Source organism: Alosa alosa, chromosome 4, assembly GCF_017589495.1.
Source record: "Alosa alosa isolate M-15738 ecotype Scorff River chromosome 4, AALO_Geno_1.1, whole genome shotgun sequence".
NCBI classification, from domain to species: domain Eukaryota; kingdom Metazoa; phylum Chordata; class Actinopteri; order Clupeiformes; family Clupeidae; genus Alosa; species Alosa alosa.
The window spans coordinates 13781070-13806702 of NC_063192.1; the positions used below are offsets into that span (position 1 = coordinate 13781070).

The window sequence follows — 25633 nt, forward strand, 5'->3', positions numbered from 1 at the left end:
AGAGAGAGGGAGAGAGAGACAGAGAGAGGATATTGAGATGGAGAGAATGAGGGAGAGGGACAGAGTGAGCGTGAGATGGATGGATTTGGGAGGTGACGGGGAGCTGGGTGCATCTGTGTCAGAGCGGCTTACACTCCTAGAGTGTGAGAGAGAGAGAGAGAGAGAGAGAGAGAGAGAGAGAGAGAGAGAGAGAGAGAGAGAGAGAGAGAGAGAGAGAGAGAGAGAGAGAGAGAGAAGGAGACAAAATATGTTTTGGATATGACAGACGCGCAAACAGGAAGCTGGGAGCATGGAGAGAAACAAACATGAGAGAAAAAGAGAGGAGACAAAGAAAGAAAAAAGAAAGAAAGAAAGAAAGAAAAGAAAGAAAGAAAGAAAAGAAAGAAAGAACACACCAGAAACTGACCAAGGACCTGAAAGATTAAGTGAAACACATACCAGAAGTGTGCTGTTGTCACAGGTAACACTGGTGATTTGAGTGGTCAATTGTCCTGACACAATGCCACCATCCAAGCACATGGCCATTTCCCCATGTGAACCATCGACTGTCAGGACACTCTGGCAAAGCTAGCACTGCTATTGACATTAGTGTTATCAATGTCATTGCAGTTAGTCTTACAAGTGTTATTACTGTTACTGTTAGTGTCTGCAGTTGTGATTCGTTAGGATCGCTCGGGGTGGTGGGCTAGCTGGAGTTGTAGTCGCCATTGTCGCTGTTATTGCTCCGGTTGTTCAGCTCAAAGTGTTCATTTGAGTGCGAAAGCCCTTCAGCTGGACAGGCCTGTATATTCAGGGACATATGAGGGACGTATGCAGATCAGGACCGCTGTGCAAAGTGCGCTAGCTGGAGGAAGATGGAGGGAAAAGGAGAGGTGGATGTGATTGAAAGAGAGAATGAGTGAAAGAGGAAAAGGAGAGAGGTAGAAGGAAAAAAACAAAGACCAAAAGACAGATAGAGGAAGGAAAAGGAGAGGGAGAAAGGAAGAAAGAGAGGGAGAAAGAGAGGGAGAAAGAAAGAAAGGTCACTGATCAAGAGGGAGAAAGAAAGAAAAGAGAAAGAAAGAAAAAAAGAAAGAAAGAAAGAAAGAAAGAAAGAAAGTAAGTAACTGATGGACAGGAAAAGAAAGCAAAGGGAGAGATAGCATGCACTCCCCACATCCCTCGCTCCCTCCCTCCCTCCCACTCCCCACTCCTTTTTCCCTGGCGACAGTCAGAGCAGAATCACCTTCTTCTGAGATTCATGAAGCAACGCTATTCTGTTGTTTTTTTCAATGCAAGTCAAAGGAAAAACTGCAGAGTAGAGGGAAAGAGAAGAGAAAAAACTGAATAAAGAAATGCATATTTTAAGATTTGACTGTCCAAAGAAGAGCAGAGACTAGCAAAACACACAAATGCACAAAAAAAACACACACACACACACACACACCAAACAAACATCAAGGTATACTTTCAAACTACATCAGAGAAATGAAGTATTCAAATCAGCCCCTTACACAAACAGAACATCCATCATGCAACACACACACACACACACAGAGAGACAGAGAGGGAGAGAGAGAGAAAAAAACCCTACAGAACCATAGAGCACACATATATGAGCACGCATGCGTGCTTGAACATACACACATACCCACGAGCCTGCTCTCTCTCTCACACACACACACACACACAAACAAACTCCTGGTGGAGCATCCAAATCACATTTACTCCCTGCCCATCATCCATCATTCCCACACACAAAAGGCTCACACAGCGGCGACAGCAAACTGCATGGCAACATGCGCGCACACACACAAACAAACAAACATTCATACACACACACACACACACACAAAAGCAGGCACATAAGCAGGCACACCTATACAACCAAAAGGGACCACAACAAAGAAAAGAGGTTAACAAAAAGAAAACACACACAGACACCCACATACAGCCTTCTCTTTTTCAGGCATCACATGTTGTTTGCCCCTCATCTCTTTCTCTCTCTCCCTCTCTCTGTCTCTCTCTCCCTCCCTCCCTCCCTGCCTCTCTCTGTCTCCCTCTCTCCCTCTCCTCAACCCAACCACATATTAACAATCTATTGGCAAATACCAGGCTAGTAGGAGACAGAGAAGAAGAAACAGAGAAGAAAAAGAAGGGGAGAGAGAGAGAGAGAGAGAGAGAGACAGAAAAAAAACTTAACACAATACAAATAAATAACAACGTTAAATATTTGAAACCAAAAGGACGGCAGGGCAAGAGAAGCAACAGAGCGAAGAGAAGAGAGAGAGAGAGAGAGAGAGAGAGAGAGAGAGAGAGAGAGAGAGAGAGAGAGAGAGAGACAGAAACAGAGACGGACACAGACAGGGTCAAGCGTCCTCAGTAACATCTCTGTTTGTACCCTATCAATCTGTGTGTGAGGCCATCAAGGCTCAGCAGCGGGGCTATACGCTCCTTATCTAATGGGCCGTCTCCTAAGGGCCAGCTGATTGGATTGGAGAGGAGAAATGTTTGACAGGAGAGAGAGAGAGAGAGAGAGAGAGAGAGAGAGAGAGGCGATGCGAAATCCATACATTATGCAGCCATATGGTGCCTACTGAGAGCCACACAGCGAGGATGGGAGGCAAGAGAAAGAGGGGGGGAGAGAAGGACCGAGAGGGAGGGATGGAGGGAGAAGAGGGGAGGGCAGCAGAGAGAGAGAGAAAGAGAGAGAGAGAGAGAGAGAGAGATGGAGAGTAGAAGAGAAAGTGTGGGAAAGGTGAGAGAAACAGTATGAGGGAGAGGGCAGGGAAGGAGGGAAAGGTGAACGTGGAACAAAAAAGAGAGAGCGAGAGAGAGAGAGAGAGAGAGAGAGAGGAGAGAGGGGAGGGAGAGAGAGAGAGAGAGAGAGAGGAGGGTGAAGAGGAGATGGATGAAGAGAGAAAAAAACAGAGGGAGAAATATTGGTGGGATTACATCTCCTTTCCCCTCTCCTCTCCTTCCCTCGTAGTCCTCATTTCAGCATTTCTCTGTCCTTCAACCTCCCCATTTCACCCTCCCTCTCACTCCTTTCATTTCCCCCTCTCGCCCCCCCCCTCTCTCTTCTTCTCCTTGCCTGTCTTCCTTGGCGCCTCCAATCATCACTTGTTCTCTCTCTCTCTCTCTCTCTCTCTCTCTGGTTGCTTTATTAGCATGACTGTAAGTAAGTACAGTGTTGCCAAAGCACAATTAAAACAGCATAACAACTAGAACATTGACAGCATTACAGGAAACCGTAACATGAAAAATTGTGTGTATACCCTCACTTTCTCTCTCTTTTTCCACACACACACACACACACACACACACACTCTCTCTCGCCACAGCACAAAGCCTGTCTCAGGGTCACCACACTGCCATCCCACCCCCACTCAAAAACAGATACACCTCCACATCTCTCTCCCTGCATCCCTCACTCTCAGATCTTTCCATCCTCCTCGCGGCAGATACACCTCCAGAGTCCCTCACTCTCCTCCTCCTCCTCCTCCTGTCTCCAGTTTTGATTCTATCCACGACTAGGAACTAGGAACAATATGCACCATTAAAACAATTTTCCACTCGTATGGGATAATTCCTCCCCCAACAAAAAGGGATTAGATCAATCACATTAATACACACAAAACACACACACAGAGCAGTCATCTGCGACAGATAGTTGACGGCGAGCAGTGCAGTGCAGAGCGTCGGTGAGTAGTTAATAGAGCCGTCTGGCTTCGGAGTGGCGTAATATTATGCAAACGGGGAGCCTTTCATGTGCAGCTCAGGAGCCTCTCCATCCACAGGAGGAGGAGAAACCAACGCCTCCAAAACAATTAGCACAGCCGAGACAAGAGACGCCAACAGCAGACAATAAAGTACCCCTCCGCTCAGCTTCCTGGGTCTGCAATCAAAGCCAGGCGAAGAGAGAGAGAGAGAGAGAGAGAGAGAGAGAGAGAGAGGAGAGAGAGAGAGGAGAGAGGTGAGAGGGAGAGAGAAAGAGGGGAGGGGCGACCCTCCTAGTTAACAGAGGAGTTAACTCTTGTTAGAGGAGGCAGACTCCAGACCCCCCGAACCGTTTGATCAGTAATGAAAGGCAACATTAGAGGAACAAAAAAAAAGAAAATATTAAAAATATTCCTCCCTCCCACTCTCCTCCCTCCCTCCCTACACTTTGTTGCCGTTTAAAGGCCATGGTTTTGGAGGAGGACCCGACCTGCCCTATATATATATAATATATATATATATATATATATATATATATCGCCCTATATATATATATATATATATATATATATATATATATATATATATATATATATATATATATATATATATATATATATATATATATATATATATATATATATATATATATATATATATATATATATATATATATATATATATATATATATATATATATCTCTCTCTCTCTCTCTCTTCTCTCTCTCTCTCTCCCTCCCCCTCTCCTCTCTCTCTTTTCTCTCGTTTCCCCTCCCACCCCTGCTCCTGCTTAGAAGCTGGCACCCCTCCCCTTTTCCCTCTCCTCTCTCTCTCGTGCTGGCTCTCCTGATCTCCCTCTCCTGCTCTCTCTCTCTCTCGTCTGTCTGCATGCCGTGTCACACGCATTCAGCAGAGTAAAAAGAGAGACAGAGACGGAGAGAGCATGCGCAAGACAGAAAGACAGAGAGGACGACAGACAGAAGGAGAGAGAACAGGGGAGAGACAGAGAACAGGGGAGAGACAGAGAACAGGGGAGAGCGAGAGAACAGGGGAGAGAGAGAGAGAACAAGCAAGCGAGGGAGTGAGGAAGAGAGCAAGCAAGCGAGCGAGCAAGCGAGCGAGCAATGAAGAGCACGAGCGAACGTGCGCGTGAGGGAGAAAGCGAGCGAGCGTGTGTGTGTGTGTGTGTGTGAGAGAAAGCGATGGGCGTTTCTGCTCTGCTCCTCCTTCCTCGCATGGGGTCAAAAGTTTACCGTGGTTTTAATTTCACCTTTCCTCAGCCAATCAGAATGCAGCATGGGCTGCTGGCGAACTTTAACCCACTCAAACAGTGGGAAATTCTGCGCGTCCTCTACTCCAGCTTTGCCTCTTCTAAAATACTCCTCTCCTTTTCATTCCCTTTCTTTTTTCCTCCCTCTCAATCTCTCTCTCTCCCTCCCTATCTATTTCCCTTCTCCATTACACACTCCAAGTGGTTGCTATTGTTTCAGTTGCTTGAATTTAAAAGGGAGTTTGGGGAGAGAAAGAGTTTGGCACAAAAAAAGGAAACGGTTGTTCATCTACAAGAGGGCTTGCTTTCTGGCCTCCTATATGTGGAGTAATTGGCTAATTTGCAGGAGGGAGGTCTTTGCATCTGAGCAGCAATCCCCAGGAGTGGAGTGGAGCAGCACGATGCACACCCATCCTGCTTACATGTTTCCTCTATGAAATATGCACACTGGCTAATGACATCCAGTCAACACACACACACACACACACACACACACACACACACACACACACGTTATCTGCACACAGGCTAGAGACAGAGAGCTGTCAGTACGGTGAGCACTGGCTAAGGGTGGGGGTTGTGAATGATTAATCATCGATTAGAAAGAAGCCAGCAGCCACAGCACTACTGCACAGCCTGGGCACGCCAGCCAGCCGGGGTTTCCACGGTATCCAGCCTCGCGTGGATGGGATGGCTATGAGGGGAGGGGATGGGAGGGGGCAGGGAGAGGAGACGCGGGCGGGCAGGCAGGAGAGAGACACAGAGAGAGAGAGTGGGTGAGTGGGTGGGTTGGTCGGTTGGTTCCTCTCCACCCCTCCTTATCTAAAGATTTGGATATTTAATTACAGCTCACAGTGCTCCCCTAGGGATCCGCACGGCTTTCATTCATTTGTTTGCATGTTCTCTTTTTTAAAAAATCCCCACACACAAACACAAGCTCCTGTGAACATCTATATTTGGTGTGTGTGTGTGTGGGTGGGTGGGGGTGTGTGTGGGGGGGGGGTTAGTCATGCCGATACCATGTGATGGTGACCTGGCAGAGTGATGGTGATGGGGAGGATGCTCACCTACACCAGGCTTATGGCATGTCACTGTTCTTTTCTCACGACACATTCACTGTGACCTTTCTCTTCACTTCTCCTCCTCTCCCACACACACACACACACACACACACACACACACACATTTTTTCTCTCCGCCTCCAGTCTCTCTTTAGCTTTGATGTACTCTTCACCTGCTGACAGTGGTCTCCTACATGGCTCGTCCCGTCCTCTGACCACTTACTCTCGTTTACACAAATCCCCAAATTCCTGACCTTGCCTCCCCGTACCCCAAGCCAAGCTCAATGACCAGAGGTTTTACAATGGACCGGCCTCCCATGCTATGGGGTGAATTCAACAACAAAACAGACCCCCTCCTTGGAGCCTTACAAACTCAGCCTTGGCCATTGACAGCCAAGTTAATTGTTAACCCAGAGCATCCAAACAATCACATCACACATCAGTGTGTGCATGGGCCATGATGCGCCTTGGACTGAACACACAAGACACGAGGCTGCACTATCAAGGACTTAGATTAGGCTATACGTCACACAAAACAATCATGTCAATCAGGTAGTCCATAACAAGAATGCTGGACAAAATACTTATGACCTACATATGATTGTAGAGTTCTAATCAATACTGGATAAAGGCCTTTGTCACCACATCTAATTCAAGGAGAGAACACCGTCAGTTGCCCTTTGGTTGAGGCTCCATGTGGTTGGTGAGTGAGTGTTTGTGGTGTGTGTGTGTGAGAGTTTGTGTGTGTGTGTGTGTGTGCAAGTTTGTGTGTGTGTGTGTGTGTGAGAGTTTGTGTGTGTGTGAGAGAGTTTGTGTGTGTGTGTGAGAGAGTTTGTGTGTGTGTGTGTGTGTGTGTGTGTGTAAAGGAATGCAGGGTGTGGTGCAGCTTTTCCATGAGAGGGAAGTGGTGGTGGGGTCACCAAGAAGTGCCCCTCATTCAAAGAGAGAGAGAAGGTTGCCCCCCTCAACACCCTGCTGCCGCTCTCGGGAGACCCCAAAAGTTCCAGAATGTGATGAGATCATTTCCTGTCCAAAGCCCATCATTCCACTGAGGGTTCTGCCATTTCCACACAGGCGCCAGATTGGAGGAAACAACTTGACTGCTTTTGCGATGAGCTACTAAAGCGAAGTTAGCAAGACTTTATTCCAAGTTTTAACGACGTTGATGTTTTGTCAAGAAAGTTCACCCTGCAACTGGAATTGTTCAAGTATAAAAACAAAACATTTAACCTACAAGGACTTGTCAAGCAACTGCCCACACACCAGTACAGTGGATCACAAACCATTACAATCCAGGAAAAGAATAGTTTGAATTAGTGAGCTGCATTTAGGCCTAGTCCACACGTACCAAACCGATCTTTTTTTCCTCCGTCTTCCCTGGAACCGTATCAAGAATATTTGCGTCCAAACGGATCCATCTCAACACGACTCAACACGTTACTTCATACCCCAGGCCTATAGGTGGCACTGTTTCTTTACAGAAATTGACCAAAACTTGCGCTTTACAACAGACAGAATAGGCTACGACAAAATGGCTAGTGCAAGGAAACCAGAATTGTTTGTGTAGACTGATGGTGAACTGTCAACTGTAGTCAACTGTAAAATTAATAAACTTTATTTTACGGTTTGTGAAGGGTGCAGTCCCGTCCTTTATTTGGCTAACGCAGGTAGGCCTACTAATCACCTTTACTTTCTTTGGTTGTAGGATAGTCCATGATTCACATTAGTTTTGGCCATCACCGCAATTAGGCTACTAAACGCAAGGCTTACTCAAGTTCTAGGCTATTCTGTCGCCACATTTATAATATTGCTATAAAACCTTCGTTAGTAACAGTGAATACTTTTGCCTGCATCAAATCGCACATTTGCATTCAGTGTGCTACCATCGGCTTAACGTGAGTTCTAAGCGTCTTTGTATGCTAATATCTGATTTCACTCGACTGTGAATGCATGTATATATGTTGTAAGACATGTAAAATAAATGAATAACACTGGCACTACGCACAAATTAATGTAGCCTAAACTTACACCGCACTTTCCTAATAACTTAAGTTCTCTCGCGTCACTGACCGTAGCTAGAATGCATAAAAACACCCGGGAAAAACAGTGTTCAGTCCACCAAGTCATAAGCTATGGCGGCTCGCGCAGCTTTCAGTTGTGATATTTATCTTCTGGGTGTAATCGTAGGTAATGTCATGTATGAAAACTAGTATTGTTAGGCAATACTATAAGTGCAAGTCCAAGTCCAGGTTTCAAAAAAGTGCGGTTTCGGGCAGTGCGTTTACAGGATTCGTTTGGATGCTCGGCCAAGACGAAGCAAAACCTCTGCGTTTAACCTAAAAAGCGTCTCCGTGTGGACAGGCCCTAAGTGCCCTTCACAGACACCCCTTCCTCCAATCATCAAAGTCTTGGGCTCTTTAGCACCTCAGCTCAGTGAGGGGTGGGCGGCGTGTTGGTACTGGAGGGCTTTTAACTCCACAGAGTCCGGTTTCAATAAGGGCTTAGGTTACAAAGTTAATTGCCTGGTGAAGAACAGTTCAATTTTAACAATGTCAACTGCATCACCCCCCTTTACCCCTTTTTACCCCTCTTTTGTTCTCTCTCTCTCTCTCACTCATCACACCCTCCCCCACCACCCCACCTCTTTTGTCCCACCTTCCCGCTTTCTGACCCTGCCGTCCAACACTGTGCCCCCACCTCTCCTCTCCTCCTCCTCCACCACCACCTCCTCCTCCTCCTCCTCCATCACCTCCTCCTTTCCACTGTTCTCTGCCAGCGACCAGATTACAGCATGGAACGCTGGTGGAAAATTAGCGCCATCGTGTCACTTACCCCACCAGTCAGCTCGTCGGCTTTGTTCCGTCAGCGAGAATAAGGCTTAAACTATTTAACGCGCTCGCAAGCTCGCTCACGGGCCCGGGCCGCTCCCAACAAAAGCGAACAGGGCCGGAGCCTCAGCGGGGCTTCCAACCAACACCCTGTTCTTTGTTTTTAATTGTTGTTTTTATATTAGCCGTTGTTGTTGTTATTGTTGTTGTTTTCAGATGTTGTTCGGCACACGTGACGAAGCATTTTATTAAAAAGAAAACAGGAAGAGAAATGCAAACAAACAAAATGACAAAAAAAAATTGAGCGCAGCTAGCCAAACAACAAAGCCACATGGAGGCCTTTGATGGCAGCAACAGATGGCGAGCAAGTTTAAAGAACAAGTGCAGAGTGATTGAATTATCTGCACAGGCCCAAGTGCATGACCACGCTAATGAGCAAGTGCAACAGCAAACAGCTCCACAGACACGGCCCACTCACAGGCCCTACGCTAAACAGCAAGGCCAACTCACAGGCCCTACGCTAAACAGCAAGGCAGCAGAGGGAGGCATCTGCACCCATTTAGAGGCTGCCGCCTTGGAAGGCCGCGCAGAGGATGTCTTGGTCATAAATTGCCCAAATGTCCTTTTATTCTAGCTGAGGATAACAATCCAAACAGGAAGCGTGTGCGTGTGCGTGTGTGTGTGTTTAATCACCTCACCAAGTGGCGGGCAGCCGTGGCCTACTGGTTAGCGCTTTGGACTTGTAACCGGAGGGTTGCCGGTTCGAACCCCGACCAGTAGGCACGGCTGAAGTGCCCTTGAGCAAGGCACCTAACCCCTCACTGCTCCCCAAGCGCCGCTGTTGATGCAGGCAGCTCACTGCGCCGGGATTAGTGTGTGCTTCACCTCACTGTGTGTACACTGTGTGCGTTTCACGGATTGGGATAAATGCAGAGATATACTCTATATAAATATAAATGGGGTTGGCTTGTGACTGGGGTGGGGGGGTTACTTTCTGTCCATCTAAACACCCAACAAACAAAGTAGGGGGGAGAGTGGCCCTCCACCACCACAGCTCAATTTCCTTTGGCCATAACCCCCCCCCGTGCAGATGACCTGCAATGTTACTGTGACAACTGCGACAATGACCAAACACAAGGGCCATGTAACAGTTTGGAAGAACGGAGAGCTGTAATGGCTGGGTTGGAGTCACAAGCAGTGAATGGCTGCACACACGCACACACACTACTCAAGAAGCTGGCGGCGCCTCAAGAAAAAGTCTGTTGTAATCTTGCCTATGAATGATGTTGATCATGTGTACCCATATGCACTTCCTCAAATTGTATGTATTCAATGTGAGGCAGGCCACACATTCAGGCAGGCCACACACCTCTAATCTGCTAACAGGAGGAACTACTCCATTTATAATTACTTGCGGGTAGTTCCACAACGGGCGGTTTAGCCCCCACCATGACAGGTGTTTTCCCAAGACATAGATCTACAAAAAAGTTGTTCCTCTTATCAGTCAAGTGTACAGCCTAATGTAGTGTAGATTGGACTGGACTATACAGCCCTGCTGATATATGCTAGCCATCAACAATGTAGGCCAGACAATCTCAGTTGGCCTCAGATTATCCTGTGCACTACAAATTGACCTCTCCTCACTACCCAAAGAGGCTCCCTCTACAGACCCTGTGCATAGGCCCAGCGCTGCCGCTTGGGTAGAGCTTGCTCGTGCCAGGCCTCTTTCAGGTACAGTCCAAAAGTTCAGAACACACCTGAAGTGGAGCCCCTTGCTTGAATTATTGATCGAACTTGTGTCCTTTTTTTATTTTCCTGTTGTTGTTGTTTTCTTTCAGACTTGTGTCCAACGCGCTGCCAGCCCCAGGAAAGTTCTCTATTTATAGCGCTGGGGGAGTGTGTGATTACTCTGGGTTAATCTCACCTCAGCCCTGGTGACGTGTGGCGCCGTGGGACATGCAGAGAGAGAGAGAGAGAGAGAGAGAGAGAGAGAGAAGAGAAGAGAAAACCTACCTTCTTTTCCAACAAGGTGCCCACTGGAGAGTGTGTGAATTTGTGAGTGAGTGAGAGGTGGATAGGCAAAGGACTAGGGGTTTTAGAGGGATGTTAAACAGGTAAGTAGTGAGAGAGGGAGACAGTGGCTACTTTTAGACACGTCCTCCGTAGTATGCGGAGCTTTGTCAAACGGAGGTCTGACCCTAGAAGTGATTCAGATATGATGATAACATGCTGACATTATGAACCACACCGATGCGTGGTTGAACACGCACATGAACAGAATCTCCATGTAGTTGACCAGGTTGAACACGCACATGAACAGAATCTCCATGTAGTTGACCAGGTTGAACACGCACATGAACAGAATCTCCATGTAGTTGACCAGGTTGAACACATTACGAACAGAATCTCCATGTAGTTGACCAGGTTGAACACGACATGAACAGAATCTCCATGTAGTTGACCAGGTTGAACACACATTACGAACAGAATCTCCATGTAGTTGACCAGGTTGAACACGCATTACGAACAGAATCTCCATGTAGTTGACCAGGTTGAACACGCACATGAACAGAATCTCCATGTAGTTGACCAGGTTGAACACGCACATGAACAGAATCTCCATGTAGTTGACCAGGTTGAACACGCACATGAACAGAATCTCCATGTAGTTGACCAGGTTGAACACGCACATGAACAGAATCTCTGCATGTTCTCCGCTTCGTTCAGACACAAACTCATTTACATAAAGTCAGAAATACTAGGAGGGGAGTAGTGCAGAATATGCGGACTTACACGTAGGTCTGAAAGAGAGAGAGAGAGAGAGAGAGAGAGAGAGAGAGAGAGAGAGAGATGGATGGGCAGAGGACTAGGAATATTCGAGGGATGTTAAACAGGTAAGGGAGCACGAGAAACATAGAAAGGGACATCCCATCATAATAATATGCCGCAATCCTTGGCCAGTGCTGATGGTGGGCTGCTCGGAGCAACTGAGTGCAGTGCTGGACAGGGATGGGCTGCACTGCAGCACCCTAATGTGCTACTCACAGAACGGTGATGCCTGCTGGACCTACAGTTGTCTGCCTGAGAGCAAAACCCACAGCAAAAAGGAAATAAAACACATGGCTTGTTTGTGTGTCACTGTGTCTGTGTATAAGTGTGTGAGTTACTGCAATTAAAACACTTGTAAAGAGAACCTTTTTCTGAGATGCTGCGATATTAAAAGTAAAGTCTTGTAAAAGTTAGGTAACAAAAATGGCTGTCACTGTATTTACTGACAGATATGCCATCATTGAGGTCAACCTGAGTGTACTAATAACATGACTGCACAATCTTCTCTAAAGGCCTTCAAAGTGATCACTGGTTGACGCAAGCTGAAACTGTTTTTCATGCCAATCCATCAACAGATCTGACAAAATGTGCAGCAGCCAAGGGTAAGGGTGGGCAAAGTGTTCAAACACTAACTGGGTTGAGTTGAACCATGAATCAAGAGTCTGCCGCTTCAGGGTTTAAATCTTTCAATTACTTGACTAAATTACTAAGGGGAGCGAGTAATTTGAAAATAACCTGATTCAACCGGACTGTGCTTTACAGCAGGAGCAAGCGTGACCTCACTCCACCACTGGGCACTGCCAATGACTGACCACTTTGACCCCACACCCGTTCTTATCCCCCCCCCCCCAAACATCTGTATTGAGCAAGGCAGTATTTTTTGCTTCAGGTGCTATCATTTGGCTGAGAATGGAAGGATTTTGCACTTTCTCCATTGTCTTAATGGGGAGAAGGTGACACTGGTGGTACACAACGGTGAATTCTCTGCCTTGTGTACCTGAAGGCCGAGACTCCGAGCCTGAACCACGGCCAGCATGGTCCGTCTAAGGAGAGTCATACCCAACACCTCATCAGTTTCACTGCACCAAACCTGAAAGCCTTTGCCAAAGTTTTACATTCACCTTCTCCACCGTACAGATTCCAGGTGACCAAAATCACATCTTTAGCCCTCCAAGAGGTCTCGCTGGTCTCTCCATGACAAAACAAAACATTCCATAGTGTTCACAAGCCACAAGTTAGAATTGAGAGAATAGCCACATGCACAGCCATACTGAACCCCCTCTCATGGTGCTTTGCGCAGCCAAAGGCTATGGCCATGACCCAACCACTGCATTTTCTAACGCGAATATTGAGCGTGTAGGTTTGGCAAGAGGAGAGTGGCGTCACTATGATAACAGGAAGCAAATCCAGAGACCAACTCATGCAACGCTTCCCCCCCAAAGTCACCCGGAGAGGGTCACGCACGGGTGGACAACTAAAACCAACAGAGTCGAGTCGAGTCGAGCAGAGCAGTGGGGTCCTCAGTCTGATCGGTACAACTAGACAACACAGACCACAGAGTAACAAGAGGAGGGGAGTGTGTGTGTGTGTGTGTGTGTGTGTGTGTGTGTGTGTGTGTGTGTGTGTATATGTTTGTCTGTGTGTGTCTGAAGTGGGTGGGGGGAATATGCTGGGGAGGGGGCAAGGTGGTCATACAACAGCAGCAAGGTTCAGACAGAGTTGAGGCCAATTGCCTGTCAGGCTGCATCTGTTAACATTTACCGCCAATCCAGTCCGTTTGGAGGAGAGTGAGAGAGAGAGAGAGAGAGAGAGAGAGAGAGAGAGAGAAAGAAAGAAAGAAAGAAAGAAAGAAAGAAGGCCTGCGCTTGTGGAGGGGAGTGCTCTTAAAGACCCTACATGAGGCTCTCCTTCTCTTTTACAATGGAAAAAGGCATGAAAACACACAGTTACCCTCTCCTCTCAAATAAATACACACACACCCCAGCTTATGATGGCACAGAGAGCCTTTTCTCACAAACATACAGCCCCTCAAAATACACACTCACAAACATGCACACAGAGGCAGGGGGGGGGGCATACACGCAAGACACATATTTAGCTCACTTGGGTGCAACTTTATAAACTCCCCCACACACAGACGAGAAACTGACAGGAAACCGTGACGTCCCCAGGGGCTGCACAGGAGGCGGTGACACCATTAACAAACCACACATGGGCACACCATCACACACACACACACACACACACACAAATGAGTGGCCCGACTGAAGTCTTCTTTTACTCCGTTTGTTTGTTTGTAAGTATGACCAATCCAAAGTGCAAAAAAAGAGGAGGAAGAGGAGGATGTGGAGGAAGATTAGGCTATGTGATGCACACTTCCTCCTCTCTCTGGAGTGAAAAGGCGGGTTAGGAGAGTGGAGGCACAAAGGAAAACACACAAATAAATAAATAAACAAGTAAACAAAGGAAGAGAGTGAGAAGATCTGCGGCTGCTTCCCTGGTGTACAACAGGCAGGCTGTCTGGTACCCCCTCCTCCATCACAAACTTCATACCAAAACAAACACACACCTATCTCTGTGCTAGCAGGGATTCGTTTCTCCCTCGAACCGGTTAAATATTTTATTAGCTAGCATAAGAACCTGTGGGCTCTGAAGGCCATAGGTTCCTTTTGTTTGTTTCCTAATTGTGAAAGGGGCGGGGGGATTGTGTGTGTGTGTGGGGGTGCATGCTGCGATTCATATTCTCTGGACAAAACCCTGATGAAATGCTTGAGGGCTGGTCATCACTTTGAAGTGTGTCCTCTTTGCCACACGCCCCTTCTCCCTCTCCCTCTTCCTTCCTGTCTATATACATGAGAGAGAGAGAGAGAGAGAGAGAGCGAGCGAGAGGTGAGTGTGTGTGTGTGTGCTGTGCCTGTCCGTGTTTCTATGTGTGCACTAGCGGAGGGAGCATGGAACAGTTTCAGCGTGTTACAGGAATGAAACGACCTTGAGAGCCAGGCAGCGTGCGGGACTGTGTTGCCACGGCAACGGCGCTTCTCACAACCAGTAACAGCTGGATGCAACATCCACACTCCTATCATTTGTAGCAAGAGCTGCCACGTTAATAACAACAACAAATTATATCCTCTCTTTCTCCTCTTCCACTTCTTCTTCATCACCTTCTTCTACCTCTCCATTTTTTATTCACAATAGAGGTTGCAGAGCAGGAGGATGACACATGACTGAGGATACAGAGCTGCATGAAAATAACCATTTTAATATCCTGCTCACAAACCGAAGCACTGCCAAAGATACAAGCTGAAATCGGCTCACAATCCGCTACCCCCACCCCACCCCACCCCAATAGCTGAGCTGTAGTGTCACTGTGACAAGTTACAACCTGACAGTTGGTTAAGCGAGACTTTCTACAGAGTGTATTGACGGAGGAAGAAAGCCCAAAAAGTACACATCTTTAACAGTGCCAGAATCACTCCATCAATTATATAGACTTCACAAATTACCTAAACTTGGACGAGAGGCTGCCAAGTCTAGGCAGGATGTCACTAAATGAATTTACTGTGTGGCCCATCTGGAAACCATTCTTGGTGGAGGAGTTTAGGAGGGGATTGGGGGGTGGGGGTGGGGGGGTTCAGTCGGATGGCTACAGTAGCTCGATGCCTGTGTGTGAGAGCATCACCCTCCCTCTAGTTTTCACACACACAGCAAGGCACAAACAAAAAGAAAGAGTGGGTGGAGAGGTAGAAAGAGAGAGAGAGAGAGAGCATGGCATGACATTTCCACCCCTCTTGAACTCTCATCCTGACACTTTCATTCTCTCTCACACCGAACTCTTCCTCTGGCCTCACTCAACACAACACAATTTCTCTGGAAGGCTTTGCCAGAGCCTCTTGGTTAGCACTTAAAACCTGTTAGGTTTAGTTTACCTCTTTCTGCCCACTGGATCACTACTCAATCACTCAGGGGCTGCCAGTGGTGTTTATGCCATCAACAGAAGTCAGTGAGTGGAGGCACCGAGGGTAAACACATAGAGAGAGAAAGAAAGAAAGAGTGAGTGAGTGAGTGAGAGTGAGAGACAGAATCAGTGGACAGAACGAGAAAAACAGAGAGACAGATAGACAAGAATAGCCAAAAGAAGACAGAGATAGATAAACATTGAGGACAATAACAGAAGAACAGAAGTGGAAAGAAAGGGTGAGGTAACTGCAGAACGTGCAGTAAGCCACTCTCCACAAATTCCTATTTGAGAAGCCTGGAGCCAAGCCATCACAACAGTGGAGACCCCACTTCCTTTGGAGTTGAGTCGAGGTACAGCCCTTTCGATCTTCCCTCTATCAGTTCCTCTATCTCTTGTTTCTTAGGCACCCACCCCACAATCCCTTGCAGGGGGATGCCATTCATTCCAACATCAATGACAAAATTAAGAAGAAACAAAGTTCTGACAGAGATGGAAGAGCCTGATAAAAAGAACTTGCAGTAGCCATAGGGCAGTGCAACCATTTTTCCCCCTCTTTTTTTCTTCTCTCTCTCTCTCTCTCTCTCTCTCTCTCTCTCTCTCTCTCTCTGCCAGGCTAACTCGTTTTCTTTATCACAAGAGGCCATTTCAAGTACACAAAAGCACAACAGCTAGCAGGGACATTTTCTTGCCTCAACAAGTCAATTCATACAGAAGAAAAAAACATTGCTCCCCCCCCCCCCCTAATATGCCGTTCTGCAACATGTGCTTTGCTCCATCTCTACACAACGTTTTCAAACAAAATGATGGGACGAGTCAGCATGACTAAGCATCAGTAAAGTAGCATAGATTTTTTTTTTTTCCTCACTTCACCAAGGGTCCACAATAACAAATGCAGGATGGCTTGTTTATTGCCTGTGAGAGAGTCTAGACCAGTGGTTCTCAACCGGTGTGCGTGAAGCAAAGTGAGATGTGCCGTGGAATTTGGTGGAACCTACTGTAATGTGCTTTTATACAGGTTCATGAAATAGGCTATAGAACTATTTTTAAATGCATCAATGACACAGCTTATTGATTAGAAAGCTCCATCACTGCGGTCTCAGCTCATGAACACACTGTATAGAGAAACATATGGGAATGAGAATGAACACTCCTGTTATTGCCTAGAACAATGTGTGTGACATATTTTACAATCAGTAACCATAAGCTGGCCTTGGCGTTTTGGTTTGATCTTTGGTGTGCCTTAGCCCAAAAAAGGTTGAGAACCTCTGGACTAGACAGCGGTGAACCTGGTCCGAGTGACAGGCAGCCAACTTTTCCCTACTAGTCACCAGGAGACTCAAAGAGGGAGGAGGAGAAAGAGGACAAAGGAGGAGGAGAAGAAGAGGAAGAGGGAGGCCTAAAGAATGAATTCTTTCTCTGCCGCTCCTCCTCCGATGTGAAACCAATGTGACGTTGAAAGATTAATTCATCTTCAATATGCACGGACACACTGAGAAGCTCTCGGTGCACATGGTCCATAGCCTCCCACCCCTCCTTGGCCTGAAAAAGGGATGGGGCTGGATAGGGTTCCTGTTCTCATCTATCAGGAGTTCAATGGGGAGGCACAACAGTCACACACCATACTTTCCTTCTATATATGACCGAAACCACTCTTCAGAGACCAGCCTGAATATATTAAGGTTAGAATAAATAAACATGGGGGGGGGGAGCACAGTGTGGAGAGACAACAGGAACATGAGATGCACTAAAGAATCGAGAGGCAACCGACAGAGGCACAAGAGAGCAAAGTGTGGGCAGGGGAGTGGAGGGAAGGGCAGTTGGGGAAAAAAGAAGGAAAAAACCAACAGGCATACCAACAAAAAACATTCCTGCTGTATGCAGCTTTATCCAGACCCAGTCCCTGTGAATTTCTCTCCCTCTCGCTCACACACTCACTCACTCACTCACCTCAGCCAGAGGCGCCTGCTATGGTGCTTCGCTAAACCCTACCCCTCCAGCTCTACCCCAGTCGACCCACTCATCCTGACCCAGTCGGCAACCACCTCCCGCCCCCATCCTCAAAGCAGCTCACAGTCCTCTACCGCCGCTTAGCTTGTGACAGTCGTGATGCATCACTGTCACCACAGCAACCAACCCCCCACACACACACACACCCTCAGTCATTCATCCTGGTGTTCCCTACAGCGCAGGCCACAGGCCCCTGGCAGCATGACGCTGTCTGACCACCCTGCTCCCGCACGATTTAGGAGCCCTCGGCACTACCGGGACAAGCAAAAGGGGCAGGCAGGCGCAGAAGAGAGAGAAAAGGGGGCCAAAAGCCACGTTAATTGAGTGTCGGCACTTGGAGAGGGGAGAGGGAGACACACACAGCTGTAAATCTGTAGGTTTGACTGCCACGCTTGTTCCGCCCAACACACACTTCCTCTCTTTTGCCGACACACACATATCATGTTCTTACACTGCCTCACCACCCCATCCTTCAAAAAAAATCAAAACACACACACACACGTGACACACAGACATGAGAGAAAGACTGCATCTTGCTCAACTTCTTTTGTTCCACACTGCACAAAATCACTTTTCCTACTAATAGCGCAAAGTGCATTTTTATCACTCAACATGAAATGAGTCAGTGACGTGTGCTGGCTTGAGAGACACACGTACGGAAAACACGTGAGACGCTCCGAATAAACAACTAGCCAAGCCCAAGGACAGTGCCCCTGGAACTGATAAGACATTGGTCTTCCAAACAAATATTGCCAACCTGGCACTGCATGTTTCCACGCCAGCACGTTTACAATGTCCGGAAGACCGACAGTGAGTGGGGTCAAAGTAGAAAGAGACATCCATACTGTAAACCTGTAGTTAAGGCAGCAGTCAGATTTTACTGAGAGTGTAGCGGTACCCTCAGTTGCTCGATGTACACGGAAGAGTAAAAGACGGCACAGGAGGCGAGGCCTTACCTGGGCGGTGTGCTCCAGCGCAGTCTACACCTAAATTGCTGGCATATAAAGCTTTAAAAGAGCCATCAAAGTGGCATCGCTCCACAGGTGGATAAGATTTGGTCAGCAGTGGCACGTGGCTTAATGATAAGGACTCACCTGGCTGGCCGCCACCCTAACAACATGGCCTATATCAGCTGTGCACAGGATATAGCTAGGCAACAACAGAGAGATCACTGCCTGCATCTGCCCCTCCCTCCTGTCTAAAGAGGTTTGAGTCTCCTTCTCCATGTTTCTCTTTACATTTTATTTACATCACACACATGTCTATCCTTCAATCCCTAACCTCTGGCCAGTACCTCATATGAAGTAGCCTATAGAACGGCCAGGTAAACCTGTTAAGACAAAGGAGGCAGGAGAGTCACCTGATGCCACTCTCTTCAGAGCCTGGACTTGTGACTCATACTAATCCCATAGTATTGACCTTTCCTGGCCAGCATGCAGGGCCATCTCCTATCCTGACTGGCACAGTCGATGTGTGCCACATCCTGTGCCAATGTAGCTAGCTTCTACTAGAGGGGAAAATAAATTATGAACCGGTCATAAATCATTTCCATAAGTATGGTGTCCTTAACTTTGATGACTGGGGATTCACTTGATCAAATAATTACAAGGTTACCAGGCAAAATGTTGCCCAAATACTAAAATAGGACAGCTGGGTAATCAACATTAGCTAGTGACTGCTGAAGAATGTTTGAATAACATCCTGATCGACTAAAGTGCATTGAGTAGGCCTACGGAAGAACATCTTATAACATCTTAACACTAAGACTCAGATGTAGGCTACATTTGTGGGTAGGCTGCATGTAACATGCGAAAAAAATGCTTTCGGTTTTGGAGACTGTCACTTTCTGTACATAAAGCTACACTACAGTAGGTGGTCCTTTTCTGACAAGCGAAGCCGTTTTGCTTCTGAGAGTACGCTGAACCTGTTTCCATAACGCTCGGTTCCTTCCTACCGCTCCCGCCCCCTTAGTTTAAATGTCGCTCACAGGACTACTACAGTCTATTCATGGAGTAAGCTAGGTTAAAAAGAAAATTGTGAAAGTGACTGAACTTTCGTTGGTGTAATGTGCTTGGCGTTTTGTAAGGAAAACGTGCCGTTTTCTAGAATAAAGATAACTTTACGATAACTCTACAATTGGGTGATTCTGGTAGGCTACTGTCAGTGGAGTAGCCTCCTAGAGGCTATATTCACGGGGTCGTGCCCGGGTGGTGTAGCCTACAGTGACTCGACACCCCTCCTTCCACTCCCACACGACCCCAATGATAGATATCGTGAATCTGGCAGATCGAAAATTACGGAGAAATATTCATTTATAATCATCTGTAGAGATCACGCTATGAAGACGGCGATGGCATGATAGGACACATAACTTAATGCACCAACTCTATCCTGCAGCTCTGTGCATGCATGCCTAACCACGGCGAAGTAAGTTTCATAGCCTACCAAGACAAATCGAAATGTAAGCCAGCACATTTGTTTCCGCATGATTGTTCCAGCACACCAACGGACATTTGCGAAAATAGTAAGACTGTCTTTAATTTGAGGCTATCAAACTCACCTTTACATGACAAATAGCTAATGCAGCCTATAATGCTGTTCAGACACTGTCCTACTGTTATACAAGTCGCCTTCACATAAAGCCTTCTCAGACAGGGGAGCTATCTGAAATCCTAACCTTAACTCTGCTGCCACATAAAGTAGAAGGAGGACATGTATTTTAAGTAGGCTATCTGCCTTTACACTACCGTGCAGATCATTCGTTTATAATAATAAGCACATTTCGTGATGCAAATAGTTTCTTTGCTCTTCCCACAAACTTCACTCGCTTACGTTTTAATTCAGGCTAATCGAATAAGATATCACAGTGTAATAGACGGCTATCACTCTCATTTCCTACAAACATCGTTTTTCAGTCGATAGTGTTTAACTTGTGCTGTATATTCAGCCTCGTTTCAGAAACAGTCATTCAGAATATATGATGCATTCTTACCCTCAAAATAAACCAGCATGCACGGCACTAGGTTGTGTTGCGGTTCGGAGTCTACGCGAACATCTGTGGTGGACGAAGTCTGAGAATTTTCGTCATATCAAGCCGGGCACAATAACGTTGTGCACCGACAGAGATGCGCTAAGGTCAGACACTAGCAAAACAAGGGGAGCAGCAAACTTACCAATTTAAACGTATCCCTGCGAGCACACAATTTTCTTTTTTTCCTCCACTATTAACTCTCCGCCATCTTCCGCACAGTGTTTGTTTAAATGGGAAACACTCCCAAAGCGAAATCAGCCAGCTTGTTGCCGACGATGGGATTTGTGGGTAAAGTAGTCCGTAACAGTATTCTCTGAATCCAATTGGTGCTGGCCCTCCGTACTCCAGACTACAAGTACATGTATGCTTAAAAAGCAAAGAATGAACTCCAATGTAGACGGCTGGCAGTGGTGATATGAGACATGCCACAGTATTTATTTATAGTTAACCTGAGAAGCACCCTGAAAGCAAACAATGAGCTAGGCGCAAAATATTTGTAGCCTAATAGGCCTAGGCTATAAAGGGTCATTATAGACTTGTTTGGTATAAAATCTAGCAGTCCTATATCGACACGTATCAATAGAAATAATTAAAGTGTCATTTTTTCTTTTATTTAGCTCGTTAAGGAAGAACGTTCATATCTCTCGAAATTTTCCATTGGAATAGTTCTCTTTTAATTTCTCTTTCTATTTTAGGCTCTCAGACTGACTATAGGCTAATAACATGCAGTACCTAGCCTAAATAGCAACAGGTAACATAATAATAATAATTAATAATACTAATAATAATACTACTACTAATAATAAAAATAACAATAATAATAATAACAGTAGAATAATAATAATAACAACAATGGCTATTTTGATAGCTTAATGGAGCTATTTCATCTTTGAATTGATAACTTCTGTCATGGATGCGCATAAATCTACAGCCTCATGAATTTACTCTATTAAAGGGAACTTTTTTTTTAACATGGGCCTTGGATTTTCCTTCCCTAACTGGGAGAAACTATCACTGCTAGGCTTGATGCTTTATGCATGAGGCCCATATGTGGACTCCATATGGAAGAGTAGACAGGGTCAGCGTGTGGCCAATGCTGCCCAGCTCGACGTCCTGGGGTCTGTGGCTCGGCCGGCACCTGGCCCCTCATCTAATATAGGCGGGAGAAGGACAGAGAGAGAGGGAAAAAGAGAGAGAGAGAGGCACGCATGGGTCTCCATGGTGATCACATGCAGGTGCACCAGCAGAGAGTAACATGTCCACAGTGCCAGAAGGGAAAGAAGGATGGACATGTTAAAAGAGAACGAGAGAGGGAGAGAGAGACACACACAGAGAGACACAGAGAGACGGAGAGAGAGGGGGGGAGGAAGAGGGGGTAGCAGGGGCAAAAGAAAAAAAGAAATGATAAATGAGGTAGAGACACCATGAGAGAGTAGCAGAGAGGGTGGGTGGGAGGGACAGAGAGAGGCTAGGAGGAGAGAGAAAGAGAGATGGAGGGAACGAAGGAAGAAAGCGAAAAGCACTGACAGGAAAATTAGAAAGAGTGGCTTTAAAGCAGAGAACAAGACAATGTTAGGAGGAGAAGACACTTTGCAGTTAACTGCAGTATTTTTTACCACACTCTTCACAATTTGGAGAGAACAAACAGAAATGCTCTTTTTTAAAAGGTGAGCAAAGTTGAACACATGTGCTGTTTTTTTCTTTCTTTTTTTCAAGAAGAGCTCTTTAAGGTTTCTTTACTCTCTCTGTCACATCCCTCATCTTTTGGTGCTTATTTGGGGCATATTTACAAAGGTTTCTTTTGTAAAGAACCCCTGTCTTGTCCTCTATTCCTAATTCCAGTCCTAGGAAAGGATGAGTTAAAATGTATCGATTTCTACATGTTTAATATACAAGCAATCATTCATCAAAACAAAACTGGAGAGACAGACTGTCTAAGAGGTACTCATGTCTCAGAAATAAATAAGAATGAAAATGAATAACAGAAAGAATGGACTACTTGGCCCTGCACATATCCAAACATGTTCCAGTTTAACAGGGTTTCACTGTGCACCAGGACAAAAAAAACATTTTGACATCTGTGTTAAATGCAGTCTGACAGTCCATGACGCAAATGCATAATGCTCAACATGTTAAGAATATCTAACATATAGTTAAAATATGACATTTTAACAGAAACTATTGCTTTGCCATGTGTTATGCCAGCTACAACCTAAGCAATGAGGTAGTATAGGTTCATTTTGCCGGATGACTTTGTAATGATTATTACAAATGGCATAAATTAAGGGCATGGTATGTGTGTCCCTGTACACGATCAGCAGAGCTAAGAGTGGACTTTAGTATCACTGCTGTGAGTCCTGTTAACATTTGCATGGATGAAAATTTGCATGTATGTGGGGAGCATGCGTGTGTGTGTGTGTGTGTGTGTGTGTGGGAGAGAGAACGAGTGTTTGCTCTCTGCTGTGCGATCTAATGAGGGGGTTGTCAGGGCTCAGTGTCCTCCCTCCCCCACTACACAATGCAAATTGAACCAATGCAGCCTTCAGTGTATGTGTGTGTGCACATACATGTGTGCATGTCTCTCTGTTTGTGTGTCTGTAAGAGTATGTGTGTGTGTGTGTGTGTCTGTGTGTGTGTGTGAAGGACGCACAAAACTGAGGACACAGGTAAAGTGGTGAGCAGAGCAGAAATAAAGGTCAATAAATGAAATTGAAACACACTCTCTTAAACACACACACACACACACAGTCCACCTCGACAGGGACTGGACTGTTTTCTGTTAGCGCTGACTAATGCTCTGTGAGCAGCACCTGTACCATCTACACACACACACACACACACACACACACACACACACACACACACCTGATAATTAGAGTCAAGCATTCTGAGGAAGTCCTGCTCTCAATTCAAAGCCAGTCAGCAACACAAGCAGTCGCTCGTCCAGGGCTCAGAGGGGCCAACAGACCAGTCACCAGTGAGCAGACTGATGCTCAGCAAGGCAAACCCACCAACTAACAAACAGACAAACAGATGGGCAGAGGACAGGAAGCTCTTCTCCTAACACTCCAACGCAACTCACCTAACATGTGCTTCCCTTCATCCCTTCTTCTTCTACCACTGCTCTACCACTACTATGTATTACTGTAGAAGAATAGATGTATTGATGCATTATAGCTTGAATGGTATTCCTCATTTTGTAAGCCTCTTTGGGTATAAGCATCTGCTGAATGAATACATACAACATGTAAATGTATGTCCACAGGTGAGCTGTATGTATGGCCAGGTGGTTCACATACACACAAACAGACAAGTAAACAGGTAGAGAGACAAACAAGTCACCTCAGCACGACAAAAGCAATTGGGAAGGCAGAGGTGCACCAGTGGGCAGACATATGTTTCAGCTATCCAGACTGAGAGACTGACAGGTAGAGAGACAGGTGGGCAGGCGGATGTTCAGAAAAGCAGAAAGACAGACAGACAGACAGACAGACATGACCATAAAATAGACTGACAGATACTTCAGTGAGTGGACACGAATGCAGGCACAAGTTAGCAGAGGGCTGCAAGCAGGCAGTTAAACAGACAAAAAGGCAGACAAGGGGTCATGTACTGCATGTTGCAGCAGGGAAACACATGGGCCTTTCATAGAGGCAATTCAAAAAGCCATTCAAAGTTGTGACATGCGCACAGGGACAGATAAGCATACATAAAGATGGCATGCAAACATTCACACAGAGATGGAGAGACATCAATTTACACAGCCAAACACAGCCAAATAACAGAGAATGTATTTTCTCAGGAAACAGGCCGATGTGCAATACACACACACACATACAAGAACACCTCAACAATATGCAATATGCAATTTGACTAAAAGATGCTGCAGAGATGTGTGTGTGTGTGTGTGTGTGTGTGTGTACTGCATGTGTGTGTGTTTACTGTATGTGTGTGCATTTACTGCATGTGTGTGTTTGTAATAGCACTGAACGGGAAAGTCACAGGTACACAGACAGCACAATCAGAGTAGTGGACACACAGATATCACCAAACAGAGAGGCGGAAAGAGAAAACGACACAACGAGTTCAGCAAAGAGATGGAGAGAGAGGAAATAGGAGAATAACTCGGGAGGGGACTGCAAGTGGCAGTCGGATAAAGACAGATGTACCAGTCAGTAACACAGAGAAGAGAACGGAGAGGAGAGTGAATAAAATAATAAGAGAAAGTGATAGAAGGGATAGTGATACTGTTTAACATTCCAGACAGGTAGCCTGAACCCAGGAGCAGCCGCTGTGGGAGAGTGGAAAACTACAGCTCACAGGTGAAAGCAAGCAGCCTCAAAGGGACGCAGGGAGGGACGGAGGGAGGGAGAGAGATAAAGGGATAGAGTGGTGTATCAGAAGAATACAATGTACTGAGACAGAGAGGGAGAGGGAGAGAGAGAGAGGACTGTAGAGGGAAAGAGAGAGATAGTTAAAGAATACATAAGAGGTGTAGAGAAAGGCTAAAAATGCACACTGCATAACCAAGTTAGATGCAGAGGGAGTGAGAAGAATTGCTATAAATGAATGCATGTGACCCAGTGGTTCTGTTTGCTGTTTCTGCAGCTGGATGGAGTCTTGTGTGTGTGTGTGTGAGAGAGTGTTCAAGGGTGGCCATTCAGCAGGTGTACAACAAACTGTACAGTTGACACACATACACAAACACACACACGCACACACACACACACACACATGGGCCTGGTTTTGCAACAGGAATAAAAAAAATATCACAGTGTATTATAACACCACTCTCTCTCCCTTCCTCTCCTCCCTCTCCTCTTCATCCTCCTTTCTTCCCTCCACCTGTAGTGTAATAATTAATCCTGAGGGAGAGGCCCTGATAGGGCTGGCAAGGCGAGGCTGTCTGCGTGCCTCTGCCCCAGAGCCCCCCCTGGAAACAGCACTCCC

At 46.2% G+C, this 25633-nt stretch overlaps 1 protein-coding gene across 4 annotated transcripts in view; it reads right to left on the reverse strand.

The window, feature by feature from the left end:
- Positions 1-20903, reverse strand: part of LOC125293208 (nuclear receptor coactivator 3-like) — a 70429-nt gene extending 49526 nt beyond the window's left edge. The window contains exon 1 of one of the 4 annotated variants that reach the window (XM_048240958.1): positions 20826-20903. The gene's annotated coding sequence lies outside the window, so the exon portion shown is untranslated. Of the gene's footprint in view, positions 1-438; positions 467-20644; positions 20665-20825 lie in introns of those variants that run through there. The other 3 variants (XM_048240962.1, XM_048240961.1, XM_048240959.1) reach the window with 3 other exon arrangements.
- Positions 20904-25633: the final 4730 nt, after the last annotated feature.